Here is a 26,518-nt window from a genome sequence, read left to right on the forward strand (position 1 = left end):
TTATATTTTTGGCATTGATCTCTGAGGACTTTTTGATCTAGTTTATTCATTTTAAGTGATTTAATATCATGTTAGGAACTCAACTCTTATCAGATTTTCTGGGTTTAAAATCTGAGTCTACTGTTAACTAAGCATATGAAGTTGGGCAGTTTACATAATCTTCAATTTATATAATCTTCATTTCTCGTATGTCATATGGGAATAATAACATCAATATCACTGAATTGTAATAAAGATTAAGGAGGTCATGCAGTTAGTGTATAGAATAGAATGGTATAATAAGTTTGCTAGAGCTGCCATAACAAAATCCTACAGACTGTGTGGTTTAAACAGTGGAAGTTTACTTTCCCACAATTATGGAAGCTGGAAGCCCAAGATCAAGATGCCTGCAGGTTTGGTTTCTTTTGAGGCAGGAGGCTGTCTTCTCTGTGTCCTCACACGGTCTTTTCTCTGTGCACAGGTATCCCTGGTGTCTCTTCGTGTGTCCAACTTTTTTCTTCCTGTAGGGACACCAGTCAGATTACATTAAGGCCCAACCTAACAGGCTTACTCTAAATTACCCACCTCTTTAAAGGCCCTATCTCCAAATACAATCACATTCTGAGGTACTGGCTGTTAGGGCTTCAACATATGAATCTGAGGGGGATGCAATTCAGCCCATAACATATAGGTATGATTACTGTTATTATTTTATGTTACACAAATGCTCCTCCATTTGTATCCATCTCCCTACTGTCACCACTAAGAAAGAGTTGGGATTCCACTTTTTGACAATTACAAAAATTTCTGCAATAAACATCTTTGTACAAGTCTCTTTGGACATGTGTAAGATAGTTTTATTGTTGCTGTTGTTTTTGTTTTTTAGGTTAGAAATCCAGAAGCAGAATTTCTTGGTTATAGAGTACATGAGTCTATTTACCATGTATTGTCAAATAACTCTCCAAAGTGATGGTATTAATGAATGATTCTATCAATAAGGTTTAGGTATCTCTCTTCCCCAAATCCTTGCCAACATAAGTGTTACCAGATTTATTAATTTTTGCAAATTTTAATACTCTAAATTAATATCTCATTGTTTTAATTTGTATTTTAAATTCATTTATTAAGGATTTTAATTCATTTATTAATTTTGTTAATCTGAATTCTAGTAAATAATATTTGAATGTCTATTATAAGCCTGTCTTTCAGCTTCCCTGCTACCTATGAACCAAAAGTTTATATTCTTTGCCTATTTTTCTGTTGGATTGTCTTTATATAAATTTGTAAGATCTATTCATATATTCTGAATAATAATCATTGGTTAGTTATATGTGTTGTGAATATATTTTTTGAGTCCTTAGCTTGATTTTTCATTTTATGGTATCTTTTGTCATATGAAAGGTTTTAATCTAAATGCAGTGAATTTTCTTAATCTTCTCATTAATGGTTTGTAGTTTTTTTTGTCTTAAGAAATCTTTTCCTACCATAGTTCAGCAGGATGCTATGCAGTCTTTATATGCAGCTAACTGAATCCCACTTCATTATTTTCCTTCTTCCATTTTGTCTTAGTTACTTTGGCCATCTATTCTTCTGTATGAATTTTATGATCAGCTTGTTAAGTTTTCTGAAAATTTTTGTTTGGATTTTGATAATAGTGAAGTTTATGACTCTGAATGTATAGATTACTTAGAATGAAAGTTACTATTTTATGTAGAATTTTTTCAAGGTTTGTATTTTCAAAAATGAGTTAGGGGTCTTTTCAATTTTTTATTATTCTCTGGAATAGTTTATGAGATATAGCTTATTTGTTTCTTGAAAGCTCTATAGACATTATCTATCAAATAGATTCAGCTTGTTTGTTTATCTATTTTATTATAATTAGTTTTTTAATCTATTATATTAAATTACTTTAAAGAAACTTCATTCATTTTTCTCAGTTTTGTTTGTTATATTTATCTAAGAAGTTGTCCAATATTTAAGTTTTAAAATGATTGGTATTACTCTGTTATGATTTTGAGAATCTGTATCAATAGATACTTTTAGTTTTATTCCTAATAATTTTATTAATGCATTCTCTCTCTTTTTAAATAAACCTTGCCAAAAGTTTGTCTGTTTTGTAAGTCCTTGAAAAAGAAGCTTTTGGTTTTGTTTTTAAATTACCTCTCCTATGGGATATAAAGTTATATTTTGGTCCCATGACTTAGAAGATATCAATAATAAAATTCTAGGCAAATAGTTAATCTTTTAACAGACTATATTATAAAGATTGTTCAATGAATTTTAAGGACTATCTACCTTTGCTACGTTTTTACTCACAACATTTTTGATACCAAATGTGTATGGGTTGTTGTCACACCAAACACTTCTCCAACTCTTCAGACACCAACTGGGTGTCCTACAATGCAATTCACTTCTGACACTAACCACCCAGAGTTAGTATCCACTTCAGATACCCGTGCCAAGTATTGGGCCACCAGGTTACTCACATTTCTGTCTTATTTGGTTACAAAGTTGTGGGTTCTCACAGATCCCTCCTTCTTAGATTTGATAGTTTGCTAGAAAGGCTCACAGAACTCAGGAAAGAGCTTTACTTGCTATTACTAGGATTATAAAAGATGCAATTCAGGAACAGCCAAAGGGAAGATGCCTAGAGCAAAATACGGGGTTGGGGATCTTCCTTGTTCTCTTGAGGCACATCACCCTCTCAGCGCCTCAATGTGTTTACCAACCTGGAAGCTCTCTGAACCCACAATTTAGGGATTTTTATGGAGGTTTCATTACATAGGTGTGATTGGCCATTGGTGATTAACTTGGTCTTCAGCCTCTCTCTCCTGGGCAGTAGAGCTGAAAACTTCAACCCTGTAGTCATGCCTTGGTCTTTCTGGCAGCTAGCCCATATCCTGAAGCCATCTAGGAGCCCCTAGCAACCAGTTACCTCATTAGCATAAATCCAGGAGGGGCTGAAAGGGGTTAATCATGAATAACAAAAGATTCTCCTCTTACCTTTATCACTCAAGAAATTCCAAGGGTCACAGAAGCTCTTGTGCCTGGACAAAGATTAAACATACATTTCTTATATCACACTATCTCACTATCATATGTTAGGGGAATTCGTGGTCTTGCCCTGATGGCTGATCATCTAATGGAGTGATAGTCACATACATTAATAATGGTAATATTATATGAAAAATGCTGAAACAACTCATGATTCCCTTTTCCCCTAAAGTTCTCTGTGTCAGTGAATGGCATTGTAATCTGCTCCATTGCTCAGGCCAAAATACTTGAAGTGATCTTTGACCCTCCCTTTGACTCTCTCTTTCACACTTTGTATCTGTCCATCAACAAATCCTATTATGTTCTATATTCAAAATATATTCTGAACCTCACCACTTCCTACTACTCCACTGCTATTACTCCCAAGCCACCATCATCTCTCCCCTGAATTATTGAAGCAATCTCATAATTGGTCTTCCTGATTCCACACTTGCCATTGAAGTCTATTCCCAGTAGAGCAGCAAAGAGATTCTTTAAAAAGAAGACAGATCATTAATTTCTTGATTAAACCCTTCCAGCAGCTTCCCTAAATATGTAGAATAAACTCAAAATCCTTACCATGCTCTATGAGGCCCATCTCAGTGTGTCTCTTGGCCTCTTCCCTGCCTTTACATCCCCTCACTCTTCTCCTTGCTCACTACATTTCAGCCACGTTCATCTACTTGTTCCTGAATACATCAAGCATGTTCCTTTATGTACTTGGCACTGGGGTTCTCTTTTATTAGAATACTCACTCTCTGCTCAACCAGTGTTACTCCCTCAGTTTATTAAAATCTTCTCCAAGTGTCATAGAACCAAGAAGTCTTCCTTGACAACCCTATTGGGGGTATCCTGACCCCATTAAGCCCTTACCCTTATTTAATTTTCTTCATAGCATTTATCTGACATTAGGTGGATTGTTTGTTTGTTTGCTTGTTTTTTCTGTCATAGGAATGTAAGTGTCATAAGGGTAGGTCTTTGTCAGTTTTGTTGCTGTGGTGTTTGCATGCCTCATAATTTCCTATTTCAATCACTATCCTACTTTCTTAGGTAACAATTTCTCCACTTTCTTTCTTTTTTCTTTCTTTTCTTATTGAAGTATAATTAACTTACAATATTATATTGGTTTCAGGCGTGCAATATAGTGATTAGATATTTTTATACATTACAAAATAAATACCACTTTAAGTCTGACAGGTTATCATCTGTCACCATACAAAGTTATTACAATATTATTGATTATATTCCCTCTGCTATACATTACATCCCCATGACTTATTTACTTAATGGATGGAAATTTGGACCTCTTAATGTCCCTCACCTATTTCAGTCATTCTCCCAGTTGCCTCCCCTATGGCAGTTTGTTCTCTGTGTCTCTGAGTATGTTCCTGTTTTGTTATGTTATGTTTATTCATTTGTTTTATTTTTTAGATTCCACATATAAGTAAAATCATATGGTATTTTTCTTTCTCTGTCTGACTTATTTCACATAGCATAATATCCTCTAGGTCCATCCATGTTGTCACAAATGGCAATATTTCATTCTAGTCTTATGGCTGAGTAGTATTCCAATATATTATTATTATACTATATTATATATTATTCCTATATAATATGATCTTCCTATATACAGATAATCTTCTTTATCTAGTCATCTTTTGATGAACACTTAGGTTCCGCCGTATCTTAGTTATTGTAAATAATGCTGCAAAGGACATATGGGTTCATATATCTTTTTGAATTAGTGTTTTTGTTTTCTTAGGATAAACACCCAAAATTGCAATTGCTGGATTTTATGGCAGTTCTAGTTTTAATTTTTTGAGGAACCTCCATACAGTTTTCTTAGTTGCTGCCCCAATTCACATTCCAACCAACAGCACACAGAGGTTCCCTTTTCTCCACATCCTTGCCAACACTTGTTTTTGTCTTTTTGATAAGAGCCATTCTGACAGTGTGAGGTGATAACTCATTGTGGTTTTTATTTGCACTTCCCTGATGATTAATAATGTTGAGCATCTTTTCATGTGCCTGTTGGCCATCTATATGTCTTCTTTGGGAAAATGTCTATTCAGGTCCTCTGTCCTTTTAAAATTGGGTTGCTTTTTTTTTTTGATGTTGAGTTGTATGAGTTCTTTGTTTATTTTGGATATTAACCCCTTATCAGTTATATTATTTGCAGATATCTTCACCCATTCAGTAAGTAGGCAACCATTTCATTTTGTTCATAGTTTCCTTCCTGGCAAAAGCTTTTTAGTTTGATGTAATCCCATTTGATCATTTATGCTTTTGTTTCCCTTGCCTGAGGAGACTATTCAAAAAAAGTTAAGACTGATGTCAAGTAGTTTACTGCCTATGTCTTGCTCTAGAAGTTTTATGATTTCAGGTCTTACACTTAAGGTTTTAACCCATTTTGGGTTTATTTTGATATATGATGTGAGAAAGTAGTCCAGTTTGATTCTTTTGCATGTAATTTTTCTAATACCATTTATTGAAGATGCTGTCTTTCCCCAATCGCATTGTCTTGCATCCTTTGATGCAGATTAATTGACAACTAAGTGTGACTTCATTTCTGGGATCTCTATTCTGTCCCACTGATCTGTGTGTCTGTTTTTGTACCAGTACCATACTGTTTTGATTGCTATAGCTTTGTAGTGTACTTTGAAATCAGGGAGCATGATGTCTCCAGCTTTGTTCTTCTTTCTCAAGATTTTGACTATTTCATGCCTTTTGTGGTTCCATCCAAATGTTAGAATTATTTGTTCTATTTCTGTGAAAAATGCCATTAATATTTTGAATCTATAGATTGCCTTGGGTAGTATGGTAATTTTAACACAATTAATTCTTCCACTCTGTGAGCATCGTATACATTTCCATTTGTTTATGTTGTCTTCAGTTTCTTGTAGCTTTTAGAATACAGGTCTTTTAACTCCTTAGTTAGATTTATCCCTAGGTATTTTATTCTTCTGATGCAACTGCAAATGGGATTCGTTTTCTGATTTATCTTTCTGATAGTTTGTTGTTAGTGTATAGAAGTGAAACTGGTATCTGTATATTAATTTTTTATCCTGCAGCTTTACTGAATTCATTTATTAGTTCTAATTGTTTTTCATCTTCACAGTTTTTTATATATAGTATCATGTCATCTGAAAATAGTGACAGCTTTACTTCTTCCTTTCAAATTTGGATTCCATTTATTTCTTTTTCTTCTCTGATTGTTATACCTAGTGCTTTTCAATACTATGTTGAACAAAAGTGGTGAAAGTGGGCATACTTGTCTCATTCCTGATCTTAGAGGAAAATTTTTCAGCTTTTCACCACTCAGTATGCTGTTAGCTGTGTGTTTGTCATATATGGCCTTTATTATGTTGAGGTATGTTCCCTCTATGCACACTCTGTTGAGAATTTTTCTCATAAATTGATGTTGAATTTTGTCAAATGATTTTTCTGCCTCTCTTTCAATTATCAAATAATTTTTATTTTTCAATTTGTTAATGTGGTATATCACATTGATTGATTGATGTTTCAAGGATATTGAACCACCCTTGCATCCTTGGAATAAATCCCACTTAATTCCTTTTAATGTATTGTATGATCCTTTTAATGTATTTAATGTATGATCCTTTTATGTATGATCCTTTTAATGTATTGTATGATCCTTTTAATGTATTGTTGAATTGTTTGCAATATTTTGTTGAGATTTTTTGCATCTATTTTCTTCAATGATATTTGCCTATTATTTTCTTTTTGTGTGTGTGTGGTGTCTTTGGTTTTGGTATCAGGGTGATGCCGGCCTGGTAGAATGAGTTTGGAAGTGTTTCTTCCCTTCAATTTTTTGGAATAGTTTGAGAAGGATAGTTGTTAACTTTTCTTTAAATGTTTGGTAGAATTCACCTGGGAAGCAAATGGTCCTGGACTTCTGTTTGTTGGGAGTTTTTAAATTGCTGATTCAATTTCCTTACTGGTAATTTGTCTATTCATATTTTCTATTTCTTTCTAATTTAGTCTTGGGGGATTGTACATTTCTAGGAATTTATCCATTTCTTCTAGGTTTTCCATTTTATCAGTGTGTCATTGTTCATAGCAATCTCATATGATCCTTCGTATTTCTGTGGTATCCGTTGTGACTTGTCTTTCATTTCTGTTTTTATTTATTTGGACCCTCTTTCTTTTTTTCTTGATGAGTATGGTGAAAGGTTTATCAAATTTATTTCTCTTTTCAAAGAAGCAGCTTTTAGTTTCATTGATCTTTTCTATTGTTTTATTAGTCTCTATTTCATTTATTTCCACTCTGATCTTTACTCCTTTTTTCCTTCTACTAATTTTGGGTTTTGTTCATTCCTTTTACTAGTTCCTTTAGGTGTAAGGTTAGGTTTTATTTGAGATTTTTCTTGTTCCCTGAGATTAGACTTTTACACTTTTATATAAACTGTAATTTCCTTTTTAAAACTTGTTAGCTTGGCCCAAAGATTTTGGATCATTGTATTTCCATTTGCATTTGTTTCCAGGTATTTTTTGATTTCTTCAGTGACTCATTGGTAGTTTAGTAGCATATTGTCTAGCCTCCATATGTTTGTGTTTTTTGTAGGTTTTTTCCTTGTAGTTGATTTCTAGTCTCATACCATTGTGGTTGAAAAAATGCTTGATATGATTTCAATCTTAAATTTAATTGAGACTTGTTTTGTGGCCTACTATGTGATCTATCCTGGAGAATGTTCCATGTGAACTTGAAAAGAATGTGTATTCTGCTGCTTTTGGATGGAATGTTCTATATACATCTATTATGTTCATCTGGTCTCATGTGTCATTTAAGGCCAGTGGTTCCTTATTGATATTCTGTCTTGACAATCTGTCCATTGATGTAAATGGAATGTTAAAGTCTCCTACTATTATTGTGTTACTGTTAATTTCTCCCTTTATTTCTGTTCATTTGCTTTATGTATTTAAGTCCTTCTATATTGGGTACATATATATTTACAATTGTTATATCTTCTTGTTGGATTGATCTCTTTATCATTATGTAATATCCTTTTTGTCTTTAGCTAAAGTCATTGTTTGCAAGTCTGTTTTGTGTGATACAAGTACTGCTACCCTGGCTTTCTGTTCATTTTCATTTGTATGGAATAACTTTTTCCATCCCCTTACTTTCAGTCTGTGTGTGTTATAATTTCTGAAGTAAGTCTCTTGTAGACAGCATATATATGGGTCTTGTTCTTATATCCATTTAGCCACTCTATGTCTTTTTTTTTTTTCACTTTTGATTGGTGCATTTATCCCATTAACATTTAACGTAGTTATTGAAATATGTATGTACTCATTGCCATTTTGTTGATTCTGCTCTGGTTATTTTTGTAGTTCTCTTCATTTCTTCTTCTTTTTCTCTCTTCTCTTGTGATTTGATGACTATCTTTAGCATTATGTTTAGATTCCTTTCTTTTTTTGTGTACATACCTATTATATATTGGGGTTTGTGGTTACCTAAAGTTCATATATAACATTATTTTAGGTTCATATATAACCTATATATGATAATTTTAGGTTGCTGATCTCTTAAGTTCAAATGCATTCTAACAACCTTGTGTTTTTACTCCCCCTCCCCTATGTTAATGTTTTTTTACATCATATTTTACATCTTTTTTTGTGTATCCCTTAACTATTTATTGTGTCTATATAGATTATTTTACTACTTTTGTATTTTAACCTTCTTACTAACTTTATAAGTGGTTGATCTATTATCTTTATGTTTGCCTTTACTGATGAAAATTTCTTTTCATAATTTTCGTATTTCTAGTTGTGGTCTTCTTTACTGCTTAGAGAAGTCTCTTTAACATTCCTTGTAAATCCTGTTTACTGGTGCTGAATTCTTTTACCTTTTGCTTGTCTGTAAACTCTTTATATCCTTCAAATCTGAATGATAGCTTTGCCCCATATTCTTAGGTGTAGGTTTTATTCCTTTTATTACTTTGAATGTATCAAGCCACTCTCTTCTGACCTGAAAATTTTCTGCTGAAAAGTCAGTTAATGATTTTATGGGTGTTCCCTTGTATATAAGTAGTTGCTTTTCTCTTGTTGCTTTTAAGATTCTCATTTTATTATTAATTTTTGTCATTTTAATTATAATGTGTCTTGGTGTGGACCTCTTCGAGTTCATCTTGTCTGAGATTCTCTGTGCTTCCTAGACCTGGATGTCTGTTTCCTTTCCCAGGCTGGGGAATTTTTCAGCTATTATTTCTTCAAATAAATTATCTGCCCCTTTTTCTCTCTCTTCTCCTTTTGGGACTCCTATAAATGTGAATGTTAATATGCTCAATGTTGTCCCAGAGGTCTCTTAAATTATCCTTAGTTTTAGATATTCTTTTTTCTGTTCACTTGAATAATTTCTCCTACTCTGTCTTTCAGTCTGCTGTTCTGTTCCTCTATATCATTCATCATATCATACTGTTGACTCCTCCTAGTGTATTTTTTACTTCAGTTATAGTATTCTTCAGTTCTCTTTGGTTATCCTTTGTTAGAAAGAGTTCATCCATTTGTCCAAGTTCATTGAGCATCTTTATGATTATTACCTGGAATTCTTTTTTGGCTTATCTCCACTTTGCTTATTTCTTCTTCTTGGGTTTTGTCTTGTTCCTTCGTTTGGAAGATATTTCTCTGTCTCCTCATTTTGCCTAAATCTCTGTGTTTATTTCTCTATATTAAGTAAGTTGGTTACATTTCCTGATCTTAGAGAAGTGGCTTTATGTAGGAGACATACAATGGGGCCCAGTATCCCACTCCTCTTGAGTCCCCAGAGTTATATCCTCCAGAGATGCCCTCTATGTGGGCTGTGTGGGCCCTTCTTTTGTGGCAGGGCTGACTACTGTGGGTGTACTGGTAGGCAGGACTGGCCCCCAGCCTGATTGGCTGCCTTGTTCTGTCTTGTGTGGTGGCTGCTGGGCCACTGGTGGGTGGGTTTCGATTCCTGTGCAGCTGGCTGCTCAGTCCATGGGGTTCCAGGACTGATGCTGACCCACTGGTGAGCAGGTAAGCCCTTGGCATTTATGAGCTAGAGGGAGGGCTCCAAAGTGGCCATTGTCAGTACCTGTGTCCTTGTGGTAGAATGGGCTAAACAAAATGGCTGCCTCAAGTGTCTGTGTTCCCAGGGGAAGTCCCACTTGCCTCCTGCCTCTCTGGGAGGCTCTCCAAGCTCAGCAAATGGACTGACCCAGGTTCCTTTCAAATTAGTGCATCTGTTCTGGGACTCAGAGTATGTGAGCTTTTGTGCACACCCTTTAAGAGTGGATTCTCTGTTTCCTACAGCCCTCTGTCTCTCCTGTATGCAAGCCTGACTGGCTTTCAAGGGGCTCATCTTCTTATTGAAACCCCCGCCTCCCAAGGCTGGGGAAATCAATGTGGAGCTCAGACTCCTTGCTCCTTGGGGAGAACCTTTGTAATTGTGATTATCCTGCCATTTGTGGGTCACCTACCCAGGATATTGATCTTGATTATACCATGTCTCTGCCCCTCTTACCTATCTCATTGTAATTCCTTCTTTATATCTGGAGTTGTGAAAAGTATTTTCTGTTAGTCTTCAGGTCATTCTCATAGACAGTTGCTCTGTAAGTAGTTGTAATTTTGGTGTGCTTGTTGGAGGAAGTGAGCTCAGGGTCTTCCTACTCTTCCATCTTGACCATGCCTTCCTAGGTAAGAATTTCATGTAATTTTTCTCTTTCCAAACCTCCAACGTACCTCTATCCTATTCCCCCACTCTTTTCTTCATGACCTTGCTTCTAGTTTCATTGAGAAAGTAGAACTTTTGCAAATTTTCACCATAACATCTCCCAACCAGCCATACTTTTCTTCCTTTAATATAGATGTACATTCATGATTTTTTCAAAGGTGAGCCCTTCTCCTCGTGCACTGGATCCATCCCCTTTTACCTACTCAGTGACTTGCCTCTAGGATTACACTCTCTCCTGAATCACTAATACATCTCCTCCCACCCCCAACCTGGATCTTACTATCAGGATATAAACATGGTGTTAGATGTTTCATCTTCCAAAATAATCCTCCCTTTACCCCACATCCCCCTCCAGCTACCTCCTCATTTCTTTGCTTCCCATATAGTAAAACTATATACTTGCTCCTAACTTTCTCTTCTTTGGAAAAGTAATTTGAAAATGAAACTAAGATATTCAGTTTTAGTGGATCTTGGGTGAAGTCAGGAAATTGCATTGTATTTTTTTTTTTTTTTTTTTTTTTGCGGTACACGGGCCTCTCACTGTTGTGGCCTCTGCCGTTGCGGAGCACAGGGTCCGGACGCACTGGCTCAGCAGCCATGGCTCATGGGCCCAGCCGCTCCGCGGCATGGGGGATCTTCCTGGACCGAGGCACGAACCTGTGTCCCCTGCATCGGCAGGCAGACTCTCAACCACTGCACCACCAGGGAAGCCCGCATTGTATGTTTTTAAGACTCCCTTGGTGAGTGTGTTCAGGATTGAGAACTATTAATTTAAGGTTTTGTGTTAGGAACTATTCCTAACTAAAGATGACTATAAATGAAAATGAAACTCTCCAATTTTACTGTCAGTAGAACAAAGCGTTTGATTTATAAGACATATAATTTACCAGAAACATGGTCATGATGGAAAAAGTAATATGCCTTTCTATTATTTCCCTGTTTATTTGACTATTATGGAAATCTGGGATGAGTAACAGGAAATCTTAACATTAATTTTGTCTCTATAGGCTTATGCTTGCCTTTTCTAGCCTTATTGATGTGAGAAGCAGGCAGCATATGATGTGGGAGGAAGAGGTGGAAAGGGTGTAGGAAAATTATGATTTTTCTACTACTAACAGTATTTTCCAGATATAGATGAATAAGAACCATACATATTCTAGTAAAATTTTCATAATATTTAACACCCTGCCTTTCATGTGGTAGTTGTTCAGCACATATGTATTGAATAAGTAAAAACAGGAAGTTGATCTTGTCCAGCTAAATCTCCATGTTTGCTATTCTTGAGGCTCTTAGGAAGTCCATGACATCTAGCCAAAGATGGCTAAAATGCAAGATAAATCTTACACTCTAGTTCCTTAGTATAATTATTCATCTATTCATTCACTCACTCAAAAAATAGTTATTGAGTGCCTTTCACATACTGGGCACTGGGATTTGTGCTGTGAATGCAGATTTGGTGTCTACCCATAGACATTTAACATAGTGTGATTATAGTCCAGGCAAATAGTTTGATGCCATTGGTCTCTGGCCATGTAGTTTTATGAAAATCATTTCCTTAGTCTGTGCCTCAGTGTCTCCATGAAAAAAGAATATACGTTTCCATGGATTGTAATGAGGATTAAATGAAAAGTCATATAAAACATTGTTCACAAACCATGAAGGATAGCATAAAGCTTTACTTATTACTGTAACAGTTCACACCCTACATTTTAAAAAAGTAAATTGGGAGAAGAGCAAATTTAAAGGGTGAAGTTAAATTGTTTTGCTGTCAAATAGGGCTTGAAAACTGCTAGTTGTCACTCTTCCCCTGTCAGAGGGGTCTTTTTAGGTTTTCTGCTATTATAACTGATTGTTGTGAATGAAAGGCCTATTTCCTACTTCAACCATCAAGTGCAAGGGCCATTACCTTCTACCGATCAAGTTTGCCTTGCTGGGCTCACAGTGCTCTGGGAGCAGTGTGTTGTTTGTGGGGCTCTTCAAACCTCAGGTGCTCTGCTGGATGTGGATAGCTCCCAAGCAAAATAAATCAAACATTGCAATCAAACATTGTCTTTTTTTTTTTAATTTTTTAAAAATTTATTTATTTATTTTTGCTGTGTTGGGTCTTCTTTTATGTGCGTGGGCTTTCTCCAGTTGCGGCAAGTGGGGGCCACGCCTCATCGCGGTGCGCGGGCCTCTCACTATTGCGGCTTCTCTTGTTGCGGAGCACAGGCTCCAGACGCGCAGGCTCAGTAATTGTGGCTCACGGGGCTAGTTGCTCCACGGCATGTGGGATCTTCCCAGACGAGGGCTCGAACCCGTGTCCCCTGCATTGGCAGGCAGATTCTCAACCACTGCGCCACCAGGGAAGCCCCAAACATTGTCTTCAATCACCAGATTTCTTTGGGTTGGGCCTCCTCTCTGGTGTCAAGCTCCCAGTGGCAAACTGCTTAATTAAACTCCCCCAGAAAATCAGAAACAGTATGAACTGCTGTCTACCACCAAGGGACCATGTTTTTTTTTAAACAAACACTCTCATATTGCCTTCAGAGAGGTTGATAACTTCAGAAATTAAAAGGATTATAGAGATATGGGATTCCTAAAGACCAGTTCTCAGCATAGGCTTGGTCATGATGGCATTTACATCCATCTCATCAGCTGAATATATTCATTTTAAAGGATTATCCTTTATTTTGTCATAAAATGACAGACTGATAGTAAGAATAGTATGGTAGCTTTCACACCACAGCCCCCAGCACATATAATCTCTGAAATCACAGATTCTGGGAACCAGTTTCAGAGATGGGGCAAATGAAACTCTGTTGAAACTCAAGTGATATAATTTCCCTAAAATGACATAGTCCTTAAAGTACAGGTGTCAACCTTAGGTCTACTGATCAATAGTTTAGCACAGGCTGAGGAAACAGAATTACATATAACGAGAAAAGTGGTTTTCACATGTTCGAGAAATCCCTGCTTTCAGAGAAATTTGGCTAATGCAGAGCCAATGTGCCTTGCTGTAGTCTTATATTTTGGCTGAAGGACAGTTTATGTAAGCCATCAGTGCCCATGCATTTTCTACTCATTCACCCTTAAAAAAAGCAAACAAACTAACATTGCCAGGAAAGGCTTTATAGCATATAGGAAAGGGAATTATAGGTAAGGTGGGTACTTGTGATGTGTTAGGACTTGGACTCAATTCTGCTTTGTTATTGGCAATGTCAATGTCTTGAACAAATCTCTATCTGTAAGCATTCTCCACCTGCTAAGCTTCATCCAAGGGTAAAAAGAGAATATACAGATGAAAATGCTTGGTAAACTGTATTATGTTCTACAGATTGAAAAAGTGATTTTTGATGGTAAAAACTAAAAGCTTCTACCTTTCATTTGATAATAGACCTAGCCTTGAAGAGGGTTAAAGAGACTCTGAAGTCATGTATGGATATATGTGGGCAGGAGAAACAGCGGGCCACACTTGCATGGACCTCAGAGCGAGCACCTCCTTAAATTTTGCACCTTAGGCATCTTCTTGCCTCACCCTGTTCCCAGCCCTGTGTTTCCTTGGGTGAGATGGCTCTCTGCAGCTGAGGGCAAGTCCCAGAGAAGGATTTAGCGCAGAGCTGTCAGCTGCCAACCTTTCTAGCAGATGAGGGAATGTGTGCTTTCGTCTTAGAAGGGTGAATCCGGGCAGCACACCGCAGCAGCACTAAACCACTGTGGTAAGGTTTTGGCAGTCTCTTGTAAAATTAAAAGGCACCTACCCCACGACCCTGTAAGTCCATTCTTAGGTATATTTCCATGATCAATGAAAGCAAACGTCTGCAAAAATACTCGTACAAGAATATCCATAGCAGCTCTGAATTGGAAACAACCCTTTTGTCTAGACAGGTAAATGGAGTCTCAGCAATGAATGAATTTCATGGTTAAGTGTCTCAAAAACTATGCTAAGCCAAAAACTGTGGGTAAAAAATAGTACATTATGTATAATTCAATTTATATGAGGTTCTAAAACAGGCAAAAACTACTTTATTAAAGAAGATAAATTTTAGAATGGCTCTCTCTGACATGGGAGATTGCCTGGTGAAAGGGCATGTGGGGTCTTGCTGGGCAATGGAAATGTTCTATATTTTGATAGAAATGTCAGTTATACAGGCGCACACATTTGTCAAAACTCACCCTATTATGCATTTAGTATTGTCCATTTACTAAATATAATTCGAACCTAAAAAGGAACCCTCATTTATTTTTGTCTACTTGGGAAAATGCACATTTTTAAGGCTTAGGAGCTGGTCAAGAGGTTACTATTCTATTAGTTACTATACTATTATACTAAGATAATTTTAAAGCATTTCTCACACTATTAGAGCATAGGTATCACAGAGAGGCTACTGGCTTCAGATAAAAATAAATATTGACTACAGAGAGAATGGGGCACATAGACCAGAAGGAGATGATATTGCAGGACCAGGAAATAAAGAAGGATACTCTCCCTAGGGTAAGTAACCAGTGTTAGACATTTTAGAGGATGTCTCTGTATGGCACCTTATCTCCTAAAGTACAATTGATACCAATTTGGTAGTTAAGCTCTGAGCAATTGTAGATGATCACAGAAATTAGAAGTCTGCTTAAATAGTAGTAAAGGCCTTGATACCAGAAGTAACACCTTGGTGTAATAAAGTGCCGTAGAACTTGGGCAATGCATATAAAGGAATTCAGAACAGGTTGGATGATGGACTCTTTGGCTCTAATTCAGGTAGTTTTTAAACCAATTCAATTATTACTTTTGTTTGTAATATGTCATATGTATCAATAATTGTTCTTAAATTAACCACATAGAAAACAACATATAGTTCTATTCAATAATGTAATTTGGTCACTCTCAAAGAAATCCACTTCAGGGAGTAATCCCAGGAATGTCACTGATAAATAAACCCTATTGATTATTTTAATAAAGTTGGAGGACAAAATCACATAAACAGATTCCCTTATAGAATATCATTTAGCATGGCCTATTTATGCCTGAATGTATTCATTGGTATTGCCTTGTGTTTTAAAAATTTTAATTTAATAAAGTCAAAACCAACCAAAATGAGAAGGTTATATAAAATGTCCCAAATTTCATCAAGTTCTCGTCCCACAGATTGTCCTAGTTTATTTCCTGCTGTTAGTGCCTCTGAGAGTTCTTCTCAAAGTAACCATGACTGTTTGTATTTTCTATGGCTAATTTGGGTGAGGGAAGGGAGAGGGAGATGATTTGTCTAAAAGCTTTGTACAAAAATGTGCCCCAACTTTAATAAGCATCAGAGTTCTGATTGCTCAACGGTCTGCTCCATTTGAAAAAATCACTCTTTCATAATTTTTTTCTTGCTAATTATGTCAGAAATTTTGATTTTCTTTCCCTTCATTAATTCATTCAGACTTTAATACTTGAAATACTTATTGAGAATCTATTATAAGCCAACATATCAGCATTTGATGCTGGTATGATATAAAGAAAAATAAGTCATCATTGATTCAATTCAAGGCCTTTACATTCTATTAGAGGAGAGAAATCCGAACACAAGGAAGTTAAAACAATGTTAATTTATTTGAACACATTTTTGCTAAGGTTACTTTGAAAAATAATGTTGAAGTGGAAAGCACAAAAAGTAAATTTTGGTGTAAGTTGGGAAATGGCCTGATGTAGAGCTTAACACTCACATCATTCATTCTTTCATTTCAATCTCCAGTTAACTAGTAGCATGGATTATTTATGATGTAACATTTACCACTCTTTCACCCTCAATCTCTTCTTGCAGCTCTCCTAACTAGTTCTGAAAAATAGAACACATACTCAAATCAAAGGATTTTGCTACTAAGTTTGATGAACTGGAAACACTATTATTTTCGTGTTTGGCCCGTAAAATTGGCAAAATCTTCTATCCACGTGTCCTGAAATCTCAGATTACCTGTGGCTCTCCACCCAATTTATGGAGAGTGACACTGAGGGCATTTTTCCATCAATCTTCATCTATGCTAGAGATACTTTCTTGATACAGAGATCCCATCATTTCTGGTGCTCCATCTTCTGTCTTTAAGGAATCCAGTTTCTTTATCAGTAGCTTCTGGTCTGCCTTTCAGTGCCTGAGTGTGCCTGTATTACTTATTCTGAAATTCTCAGGTTGCATACTCTGAGACTCTCCCTTACTTAACCAGAGAGGGAAAGTTTATTTCTTTAAGCTCTCAATTTTCATTGTTCTTTCTTTCTCTTGGATGTCTCCCAGTTTATGCCTTTACTTTCAGGCATAGTGTTATTATTAGCCTCCAGTGGAGGCATTTCTTTCACCCCAGTCTGCTGATTTATTGTACCTTCAATTCTTTCCATAGCATATATGATAAAAATAATAATTGCAATCAATCAGGTTCAGGCTATGTGCCAGGAATTGGCCAGTTGTTCTACATACAATATATGTAGCCGTACCAGTAATCCTGCAAAGTAGGCATAACATTATCCTGCTCTAACAGTAAGGAAATGAGACTCAGAGAGGTTTAAATAACTTGTCACAAAGTGAGCAAATAGTGAACCTAGACTGAAACCCAGATCTCTTGACTCCAGACGTTAGACTTTTTCCCAGGTTACCATCCTGCTTTTTCCTGGGGAACAGCACCAGGAACGTGTTAGGTATTTAATAGCTGTTTGTTACATTAATGCATAAAAGAACATGTGGAATTACCTATATACTTTTTGCTAGAATGAAATGCTAAAAGTATTTATAATTAGTATAATAGACTAGTTCACTGGTCATAAGCAACTAGAGAAACTGAACAACATACGTGATTCTTCTGTTTTCAGACATTGGACAACATGGAATTGTGCTTCATGAGAGAAGATAAACAAATGAGGTTAACCCCACAGTCATTTCAGCTTTCAGGCTGGAGGCATTCTCTGAAATGTGGGACAGGGAGGGGAACCCAAGCAAAGCTAAACAGGTTCACTGAGTTGAGGAAACAGATAGATGTTTGAGGGAAGGCTAAGCGACTTGAATTGCAGGGCTGAGTACCATAGAGGAGGGAAGTAAGCCCAGAAAGAGATCCAGTAAAATGTACAGGGGTCCTTTCGAGTCTGGCTGAATACTATCCTGTGCATGTGCAGAGTGAGACTCTCTGAGATCAAGCAAAGAACAAGTATCTGGCAAAAAATACGTTCCAAGGAGGTATAAGGCAAACAATTTGCAGAGCCCTCAAGGGGCTGGGAGTTCTAAATGCCAGAGTGCAGAGACCTTATTGAATATCTAGGCCATTCTGTAGAGACCCAAGAAGGTTTATGCCATAGTAGCTGAGTACTCTGCACTTGCCCTAACAAAGTTTAAAAATAAAGTTTGAAAGCGTCAAGCTGATTCACAAACAAATTAAGTGCCTGACAACACAAACTTTCACACTCTTTAAAGGGAGAGAATAAGAGCCAAATATTTAGTAATGTAAGGCTTATAGTGTCCAGCATCCAATAAAATTTTAATAGACATGCAAAGTAACAAAAAATGTCACCCATAACTGGAAGAAAAGTCAATCTGTAGAAATAAGCCCAGAAGTTACAGAAATGATGGAATTAGCAGACAAAAACTCTAAAACTATTATACATATTTTCAAGGGTTTAAAGAATAATAGAAATATGCAAGTCAAGAAATAAAAGATATAAAGAGAATTAAGTGGAAATTTGAGAGATGGAAGGTGAAATATTGTAAATAAAATATCTAATGGATGGGCTTAATAACAGAATAAGAGATTAGCAAGCTTGAAACTATTCAAGTGAGAGCACATAGAGAAAAAAGCCATAAGAAGTAAAATAGACAGAGATTCAGTGACATTGAGAAAGCATAAAGTAATTTAATATTCATGTAATTAGGGACCCTGACAGTATGGTAAGTAGTGGTGGAAAAATTATTTAAAGAAATAAATGTCGAAAATTTTCCAATAATTTCAACAGGGTAAACACACATGAATGGAAAAACCACCAAGGCACATGCTAGTCAAATTGCTGAAAACTGGCAATAAAGAGAAAATAAAAGCAGCCAGGGGAAAAGACACATTATATACAAATAGAATGACTACCAAATTCTTGTGAGGAACAATGCAAGACAGAAGACAATGGAATAATTTCTTTAATATGCTAAAAGAAAAAAAAAGTTGTCAAACTAAATTTCTATATCCAGGAAAAAAATATCCTTCATAAATGGAAGGCAATGAGACTTCCGGTATCTGGTCTGATATGTAAAGACCTTGGAAGTCATTACTCCCATTTTATAAGAAAAAAGCTGAACAAACTGAAAATCAACAACTTGTCTTAGACTGATGAGAGAACTGAGGTCACACTGCCGCCCTGAAAATTTGGAGAGATAGGTGAATACAAATGATCCAGCTTACTGGGAGAAGCAGCCCAGGAGCAGAAGCCTGCTGCTGGAGCCTGTACCACTTACCACCATGTTAATTGGGCTACTGTGTAATAAAAGAGGATTACAGCTAAAAGAATTGCAAGCCTCAGACCCTATTTAAGGAGTCTCTGAGGAAATCCAAAACAAGGGAGACAGAAACAGACATCAGAGGAAATTTTAGCCTTTGATATCTACAGCTATAGCAAATATTAAACACAGTCTAACTCCTAGCCAGATACACATTAAACCTCACACTAAAGACCTACTTATTTCATTTCTTTTTACTTGATCCATCATGTCTGGTTATGAACAAAAAATTAGAAGAGACATTAAAAGACAAAAAAACACAGTAAGAAGAGACGAAGCAAACACCAGAACCAGACTCGGTTATGGCAGAGATTTTCAAATGATCAGATTGGAAATTTAAAAATATTTATGATTAAAATGTTACGGGCTCTAATGAAGAGAGTAAACAACTTGCAAAATTGAAAAGCAAAATAAATACATTTATTTATTTATTTATTTTTGGCTGCCTTGGGTCTTTGTTGCTGTGTGCAGGCTTTCTCTAGTCGTGGCAACCAGGGGCTACTTTTTGTTGCCGAGCACGGACTTATTGCAGTGGCTTCTCTTTGTTACAGAGCACAGGCTCTAGGCGCATGGGCTTCAGTAGTTGTGGCTCACGGGCTGTAGAGTGCAGGCTCAGTAGTTGTGGCACAGGGGCTTAGTTGATCCACAGCATGTGGGATCTTCCTGGACCAGGGCTTGAACCCATGTCCCCTGTGTTGGCAGGCAGATCCTTAATCACTACGCCACCAGGGAAGCCCCCATTCTTTTTTTTTTAACTTTATTATTTTTTTTTTATTGGGCTATAGTTGCTTTACAATGTTGTGTTAGTTTCTGCTGAACAACAAAGTAAATCAGTTATATGTATATATATATATATCTCCTCCCTCTTGGCCCTCCCCCCATGCCACCCATCTAGGTCATCACAGAGCACTGAGCTGAGCTCCCTGTGCTACACAGGAGGTTCCACTAGCTATCTATTTACCCATGGTAGTGTATATATGTCAATCCTAGTCTCCCAATTCATCCCACCCTCTTCTCCCAGTCCTGTGTCTACATGTCCATTCTCTATGTTTGCATCTCTATTCCTGCCCTGGAAATAGGTTCATCTGTACCATTTTTTTAGATTCCACATATACGTGTTAATATATGATATTTGTTTTTCTCTTTCTGCCTTACTTCACTCTATATGACAGACTCTAGGTCCATCCACATCTTTACAAATGACCCAATTTCATTCCTTTTTATGGCTAAGTAATAGTCCATTGTATGTGTGTACCACATCTTTATCTATTCCTCTGTTGATGGACATTTAGGTTGTTTCCATGTCCTAACTATTGTAAATAGAGCTGCAATGAACACTGGGGTACATGACTCTTTTTGAATTATGGTTTTCTCAGGGTATATGCCCAGTAGTGGGATTGCTGGGTCATATGGTAGTTCTATTTTTAGTTTTTTAAGGAATCTCCATACTGTTCTCCATAGTGGTTGTATCAATTTACATTCCCACCAACAGTGCAGGAGGGTTCCCATTTTACCACACCCTCTCCAGCATTTATTGTTTGTGGATTTTTTGATGATGGCCATTCTGACTGGTGTGAGGTGAACCTCATTGTAGTTTTGAGTTGAATTTCTCTAATGATTAGTGATGTTGAGCATCTTTTCATGTGCCTCTTGGCCATCTGCATGTCTTCTTTGGAGAAATGTCTATTTAGGTCTTCCACCCTTTTTTTTTTTTTTTTTTTTTGCGGTACACGGGCCTCTCACTGTTGTGGCCTCTCCCGTTGTGGAGCACTGGCTCCGGATGCGCAGGCTCAACAGTCATGGCTCACGGGCCCAGCCACTCCGCAGCATGTGGGATCCTCCTGGACCAGGGCACGAACCCGTGTCCCCTGCATAAGCAGGCAGACTCTCAACCACTGTGCCACCAGGGAAGCCCCCACCCATTTTTTGACTGGGCGATTTTTTTGTTTGTTTGTTTTTGATATTGAACTGCATGAGCTGCTTGTATATTTTGGAGATTAATCCTTTGTCAATTGCTTCGTTTGCAAATAGTTTCTCCCATTCTGAGGGTTGTCTTTTTGTCTTGTTTATGGTTTCCTTTGCTGTGCAAACTTTTAAGTTTCATTAGGTTCCATTTGTTTATTTTTTTCCATTTGTTTATTTTTGTTTTTATTTTCATTACTCTAGGAGGTGGGTCAAAAAATCTTGCTGTGATTTATGTCAAAGAGTGTTTTTCCTATGTTTTCCTTTAAGAGTTTTATAGTGTCCAGTCTTACATTTAGGTCTTTAATCCATTTTGAGTTTATTTTTGTGTGTGGTGTTAGAGGGTGTTCTAATTTCATTCTTTTACATGTAGCTGTCCAGTTTTCCCAACACCACTTATTTAAGAGACTGTCTTTTCTCCACTGTATATTCTTTCCTCCTTTGTCATAGATTAGGTGACCATAGGTGTGTGGGTTTATCTCTGGGCTTTCTGTCCTGTACCATTGATCTATATTTCTCTTTTTGTTCCAGTACCATACTGTCTTGATTACTGTAGCTTTGTAGTATAGTCTGAAGTCAGGGAGCCTGATTCCTTCAGCTCCATTTTTCTTTCTCAGGTTTGCTTTGGCTCTTTGGGATCATTTGTGTTTCCATACAAATTGTAAAATTTTTGTTCTAATTTTTTAAAAATTTCCACTGGTAATTTGATAGGGATTACATTAAATCTGTAGATTTATTTGGGTGGTATAGTCATTTTCACAATATTGATTCTTCCAATCCAAGATCATGGTATATGTCTCCATCTGTTTCTGTCATTTTTTATTTCTTTCATCAGTGTTTTATAGTTTTCTGTGTACAGGTCTTTTGCCTCCTTAGGTAGGTTTATTCTTAGGTATTTTATTCTTTTTGTTGCAATGGTAAATGGGATTGTTTCCTTAATTTCTCTTTCTGATCTTTCATTGTTAATGTATAGGAATGCAAGAGATTTCTTTGTATTAATTTTGTATTCTGCAACTTTAGCAAATTCATTGATTTTCATATGACAGAATATGTTACTTGCAGGCCTGCATGATGAAAAATCTTAGAGGAAGTTCTTCAGTCTGAAGGCAGATGACACCAGATGGAAACGGAAATCTACAAGATGAAAGAACAGCATTGGAAATGCTGGGCAATTAGAAAATTTTTTTTTCCCATTTAAAAACTTATCTTTAAGAGAACACTGATTATTTAAAATAAAATACGTAAAAGTGTATTGTGAAGTTTTAATGTATGCAGAGGTAAAATATGAGTATCACAAAATAAGGGAGAAGGAGAAGTAAAAATACAGTTGACCCCTGAATAACACAACCTTGAACTGTGCAGGTCCACTTATAAACAAATTGTTTTCAATAGTAAATACTGCGGTACTGCATGATCTATTGTTGACTGAATCCATGAATGCAGAATAGTAGATACGGAGGAACCAAGGATACATAGTTTATAAAGCCATATATTTATTGAATGTCAAAGTCACAGTTATCTAAATTGAGGATAGTGTTTACCATTTCCTCTCATTTTTCAGGGCTAGTTCTAGAAGGTGCTACACCAAGATTTAGGAGGGCTGACCGTGATGGGAAATAACAATAGGTGAGCTTTGAGTCTCTCCATTGGAGTGCTTAATCTCACTTAAGAGGTCAAGAGCAAAGGAATGGAGATAAATATCAGACATGGAATAAATGACCCATTATAGAAACAAAGATTGAAGCAACTATGTTTTTTTCTTGCATTTGTTTTTTCTTGCATTTGATATGTGTTTGTGTGTGTATATACCAATTCTTTCTTTTTTTTTGTCTTTCCCTCTTAATATTTTATAATATTTTATATGAGGAGTATTGGTGGTAGTTGCCTTTCTATTTCATTTTAAGTTACTGAATTTCCATGGAATTGACTCATGGATGTGGTAGTTGACAAGGCTTTAACTTGTCTATTTTTTGAAAAAGATGAGAGGGATTTGTATTAGAAAGAGTTTTATCATATTAGGTAGAATCATGATTCTGCTATTGATGGAAGTTGAATATGACTAAAAGGGTGAGAGTGGATCTGGGTGGCTGAAGGGTTGAATTAAGCTGAGCATTTGCCTTTTGCTGTCAGCTCCCTCCCACATTTGCCATGCCCAGGTTTGTACCACAGCAGGGCAGACTTCTGCAAGTTACACTTGACCAACTCCCTTGATGGATGGCTTCCCTATCTATTTAACCAGTGGGAGGAATTAGACTATAAAGCCGGGGTAGAAATGGAGAAAGGAGGAAGGTATGGAGGAAGGTCATTGTTCTTCTGTTTCTGCTTCTGGTGTTCTCTCTGGGAGAAATGGGTGTCTATGTCCTGCAGCGGCCTTTAATAGATCTAGCAGAAGTAGATCTGGTGGGTGATTGCCGGTGACTGCCAGAGGTGAGGGGCTTCAGGGGTATGGGCATCAGGTGGTCAGGTAGCGGCAGCTGTAGCAGCAGGAGCAGTGGCTGCTGGCTTGCTCAGCAGCTGCTCAGTCTGCAGTGAGTGCTCCTAGGCTCTGCTAATATCACCTCCTTCCTTCTGTGCTTCCAGCTCTGTAGGTGGTAGAAACTAATCTCTGTCATTATTATCACTGCGCCCCACCCCCGCCCCGACTTCCTTTGCCTTCAAATGCTTTTGCAATGAGGTGCTTGTGTTACTCCCACCCTCTACCCACCACCCAGTATTTGAAATCACTAGTATGGTTTTGATTTTCCTGAGGAGACCCTGACCGATACAGGGGACATGAGACATTTAAGCAGCATAGATCAACTCTTTAAAGAGTTTCCTAATATCTCCACAGCAGCATAGATCAACTACTCTGTGAGGTACTTAGCACACCCCTGTCTTTTTGGCCACACCTCCCCTACTCCAGCTTCCTCCCTCCCAGGTTTTTGAGTGTGTTCAAACAGATAACACATGCCTAGCATTCAAAATGTTGTACCTGGGACGCATTTATTAGGTACTGAGTTAGTTTATATAACATTAAACGTCCCTTCTAATCCTAATATTTTAGAACAGTGGTTTCCACTCTGTGGATCACTGTGAGAGGCTATAGATGTTTTTGAAAGGGACTCATGAGCACAAGAATCTGTATGCTAAAAAAATGTCTAGCATCTCAAAGTATTTTTTTTTACAGAAGTGTATTATACTGTTAGGATTAATAAATTACAAATTATGCATGAGTGAATACACAGCTACTTTTATAACCATAGTTTTTATAATTAACATAAACTAATATCACTACTTTTCTCATTATGGCATGGAGTAGATCCACGAATTCTTTTATGTTTAAAAAGGGACACTTTAAAAAAAAAAAAAAAGGGACACTTTTGCCTGAAAGGGTTGGAATCCATGAGACTTGAGCTCTGACTTTCAAACATGGCATAGTTTCAAATTCAAGTGCCTCCATTTCGAGGTTCTAAAGCCTGCAGTGTTTGGAGGAGAATTTTCTGGGACCCATCTTTGATTAACAAGATTTTACTTCTTTCAACTATAGTATTACTAAGTAACTCAGATTTAATGTGCCTAAGTCATTTGGGAATTCCATAACAAATGGGCTTTTGTTGGCAAGACAATTAATTTTATGAACAAGTGTAGTTTTTGTTTCCTACTCAAAAGGAAACTTTAATTCTACCCTAAGAAAAGAGAGAGAAAGCTTTGAGATTAGCAGTCAAATATGACTATAAGATGAGTTTAAGGTATAGTTCTTTTTTTTCCACTATCAATACAAATGCTGCCGTTTTGTGTTAGATTAACTAATACGGTTATTTCTGTCATAAAAATGTCTAGTGACAATGTATTATGGTTGAAACAGGGGGAAATAATGTTTACTGGAGACCTACAAAGACTATGATGTGGAACCAGGCCACACATACACAAATACATACACACACACAGATACAAACACATAATTTTGTTTAACAGAGGGTCCAACAATGCAATAATTTGGCCAGGGCTAGACAGTTAATTGCAGAGACGAGATTTAAATAGATGTTTGTTTGGTTAAGAGCTAGATTTGACACAGGATGTCTGGATTTGGTCCACCAATAATTACCTGTGTGACCTTGATTTAATCATTTTCTCTGGCCTCAGTTTCCTCATCTGTAAAATGGAGACAGTGATACTGCCTCTATCATGGTGTGCTTTGAGAATTAAATATGATAATGCATATAGTGTACATAGCATAGTGTCTGACACATAGTGACCACTCTAAACATTAGTTCCTAGTATTTTTATCCCACTCCATTTTCCTTAAAATGAGTATTAGTAAAATTGATGTTCAACCTAATTCTGTCACTAACAACAAAAGTTGTGCAAATCTGAGGAAGCCATTTTCAAGCTCTGACCTTTAGCTTTTTTCATCTGTGAAATGGAGATAATAATTATTTCCCAGACTCTTTTGCAGGTTGTTTTGAAAAGAATTAAGTGAGATTAAGAGGTCAAAAATACTCTGTGCACAAATATGATATATATATGCTTCACATTCCTAAGAATTCATCTGTTTTAGGATTAAGGTATTGTCTTGTTTAAAGTTTTGATTTATTTACACGTCTTCTTATATAATTTTAAGTGTCTCCAGGAAAGGGTGTGCAAGTGATGTTTGAAACTCATCACTGCTTTCAATGTTTCCTCTTTTTCCTAGTGAAATGCTCAATTTAGCAGTAGAGCAAACTGGACACTTTCTCACCATTTGTTTCTCCAGACAAAGGAAGGGATGGTAACTTGGAGTCTCGAGCTGACGTAGAGGATGTTTCTTGATATCTTCAGCTTGAACTTGTCTCATTTGACAGGAGAGGCTGACTTCTGCTTCCAGATCAGTTCTTTCAGTAAGGATCCACTTGTCAGAGACTGCATTTCATTTAGTGATCTTCCAGGCACCTCAAATCCTTTGTGGAAAGAGCTTGATCATGGTTATAAATATAAAGAGACAAAAATAGCAAATTTCCTTGTGGTTGAGTACAACAAGTTAATTCAGCATAGGCAGAATGAATTGAATTTGTGGAAGTTATCCCACCGTATTATGATTTAAATGATTAATTGAAAGCCAGAGGATACATTATCCTTGCAAAAGAATTCTGAAATTTCTCTTTAGTTTACCCTTTTTTCTCTACCCTCTGGATTCATCCTTTTTCACCCAGGCTATTGCTGCAGTTTCTTAAATACACCCTCTCTAAATGTCTAGCCATTTTACAATCCAGTGTCCACCTGGTTGCCTGAGAGGGACATTTTTTATGTTACAGATCTGAGCAGGTTACTCTTTCAATTTCTCCCCATTACCTACAGGACAAAAATGCACACCTTGTGCATAACAGTGCTCACAAGAAAT

Source organism: Lagenorhynchus albirostris, chromosome 2 (assembly GCF_949774975.1).
Source record: "Lagenorhynchus albirostris chromosome 2, mLagAlb1.1, whole genome shotgun sequence".
In the NCBI taxonomy this organism is placed as follows: Eukaryota; Metazoa; Chordata; class Mammalia; order Artiodactyla; family Delphinidae; genus Lagenorhynchus; species Lagenorhynchus albirostris.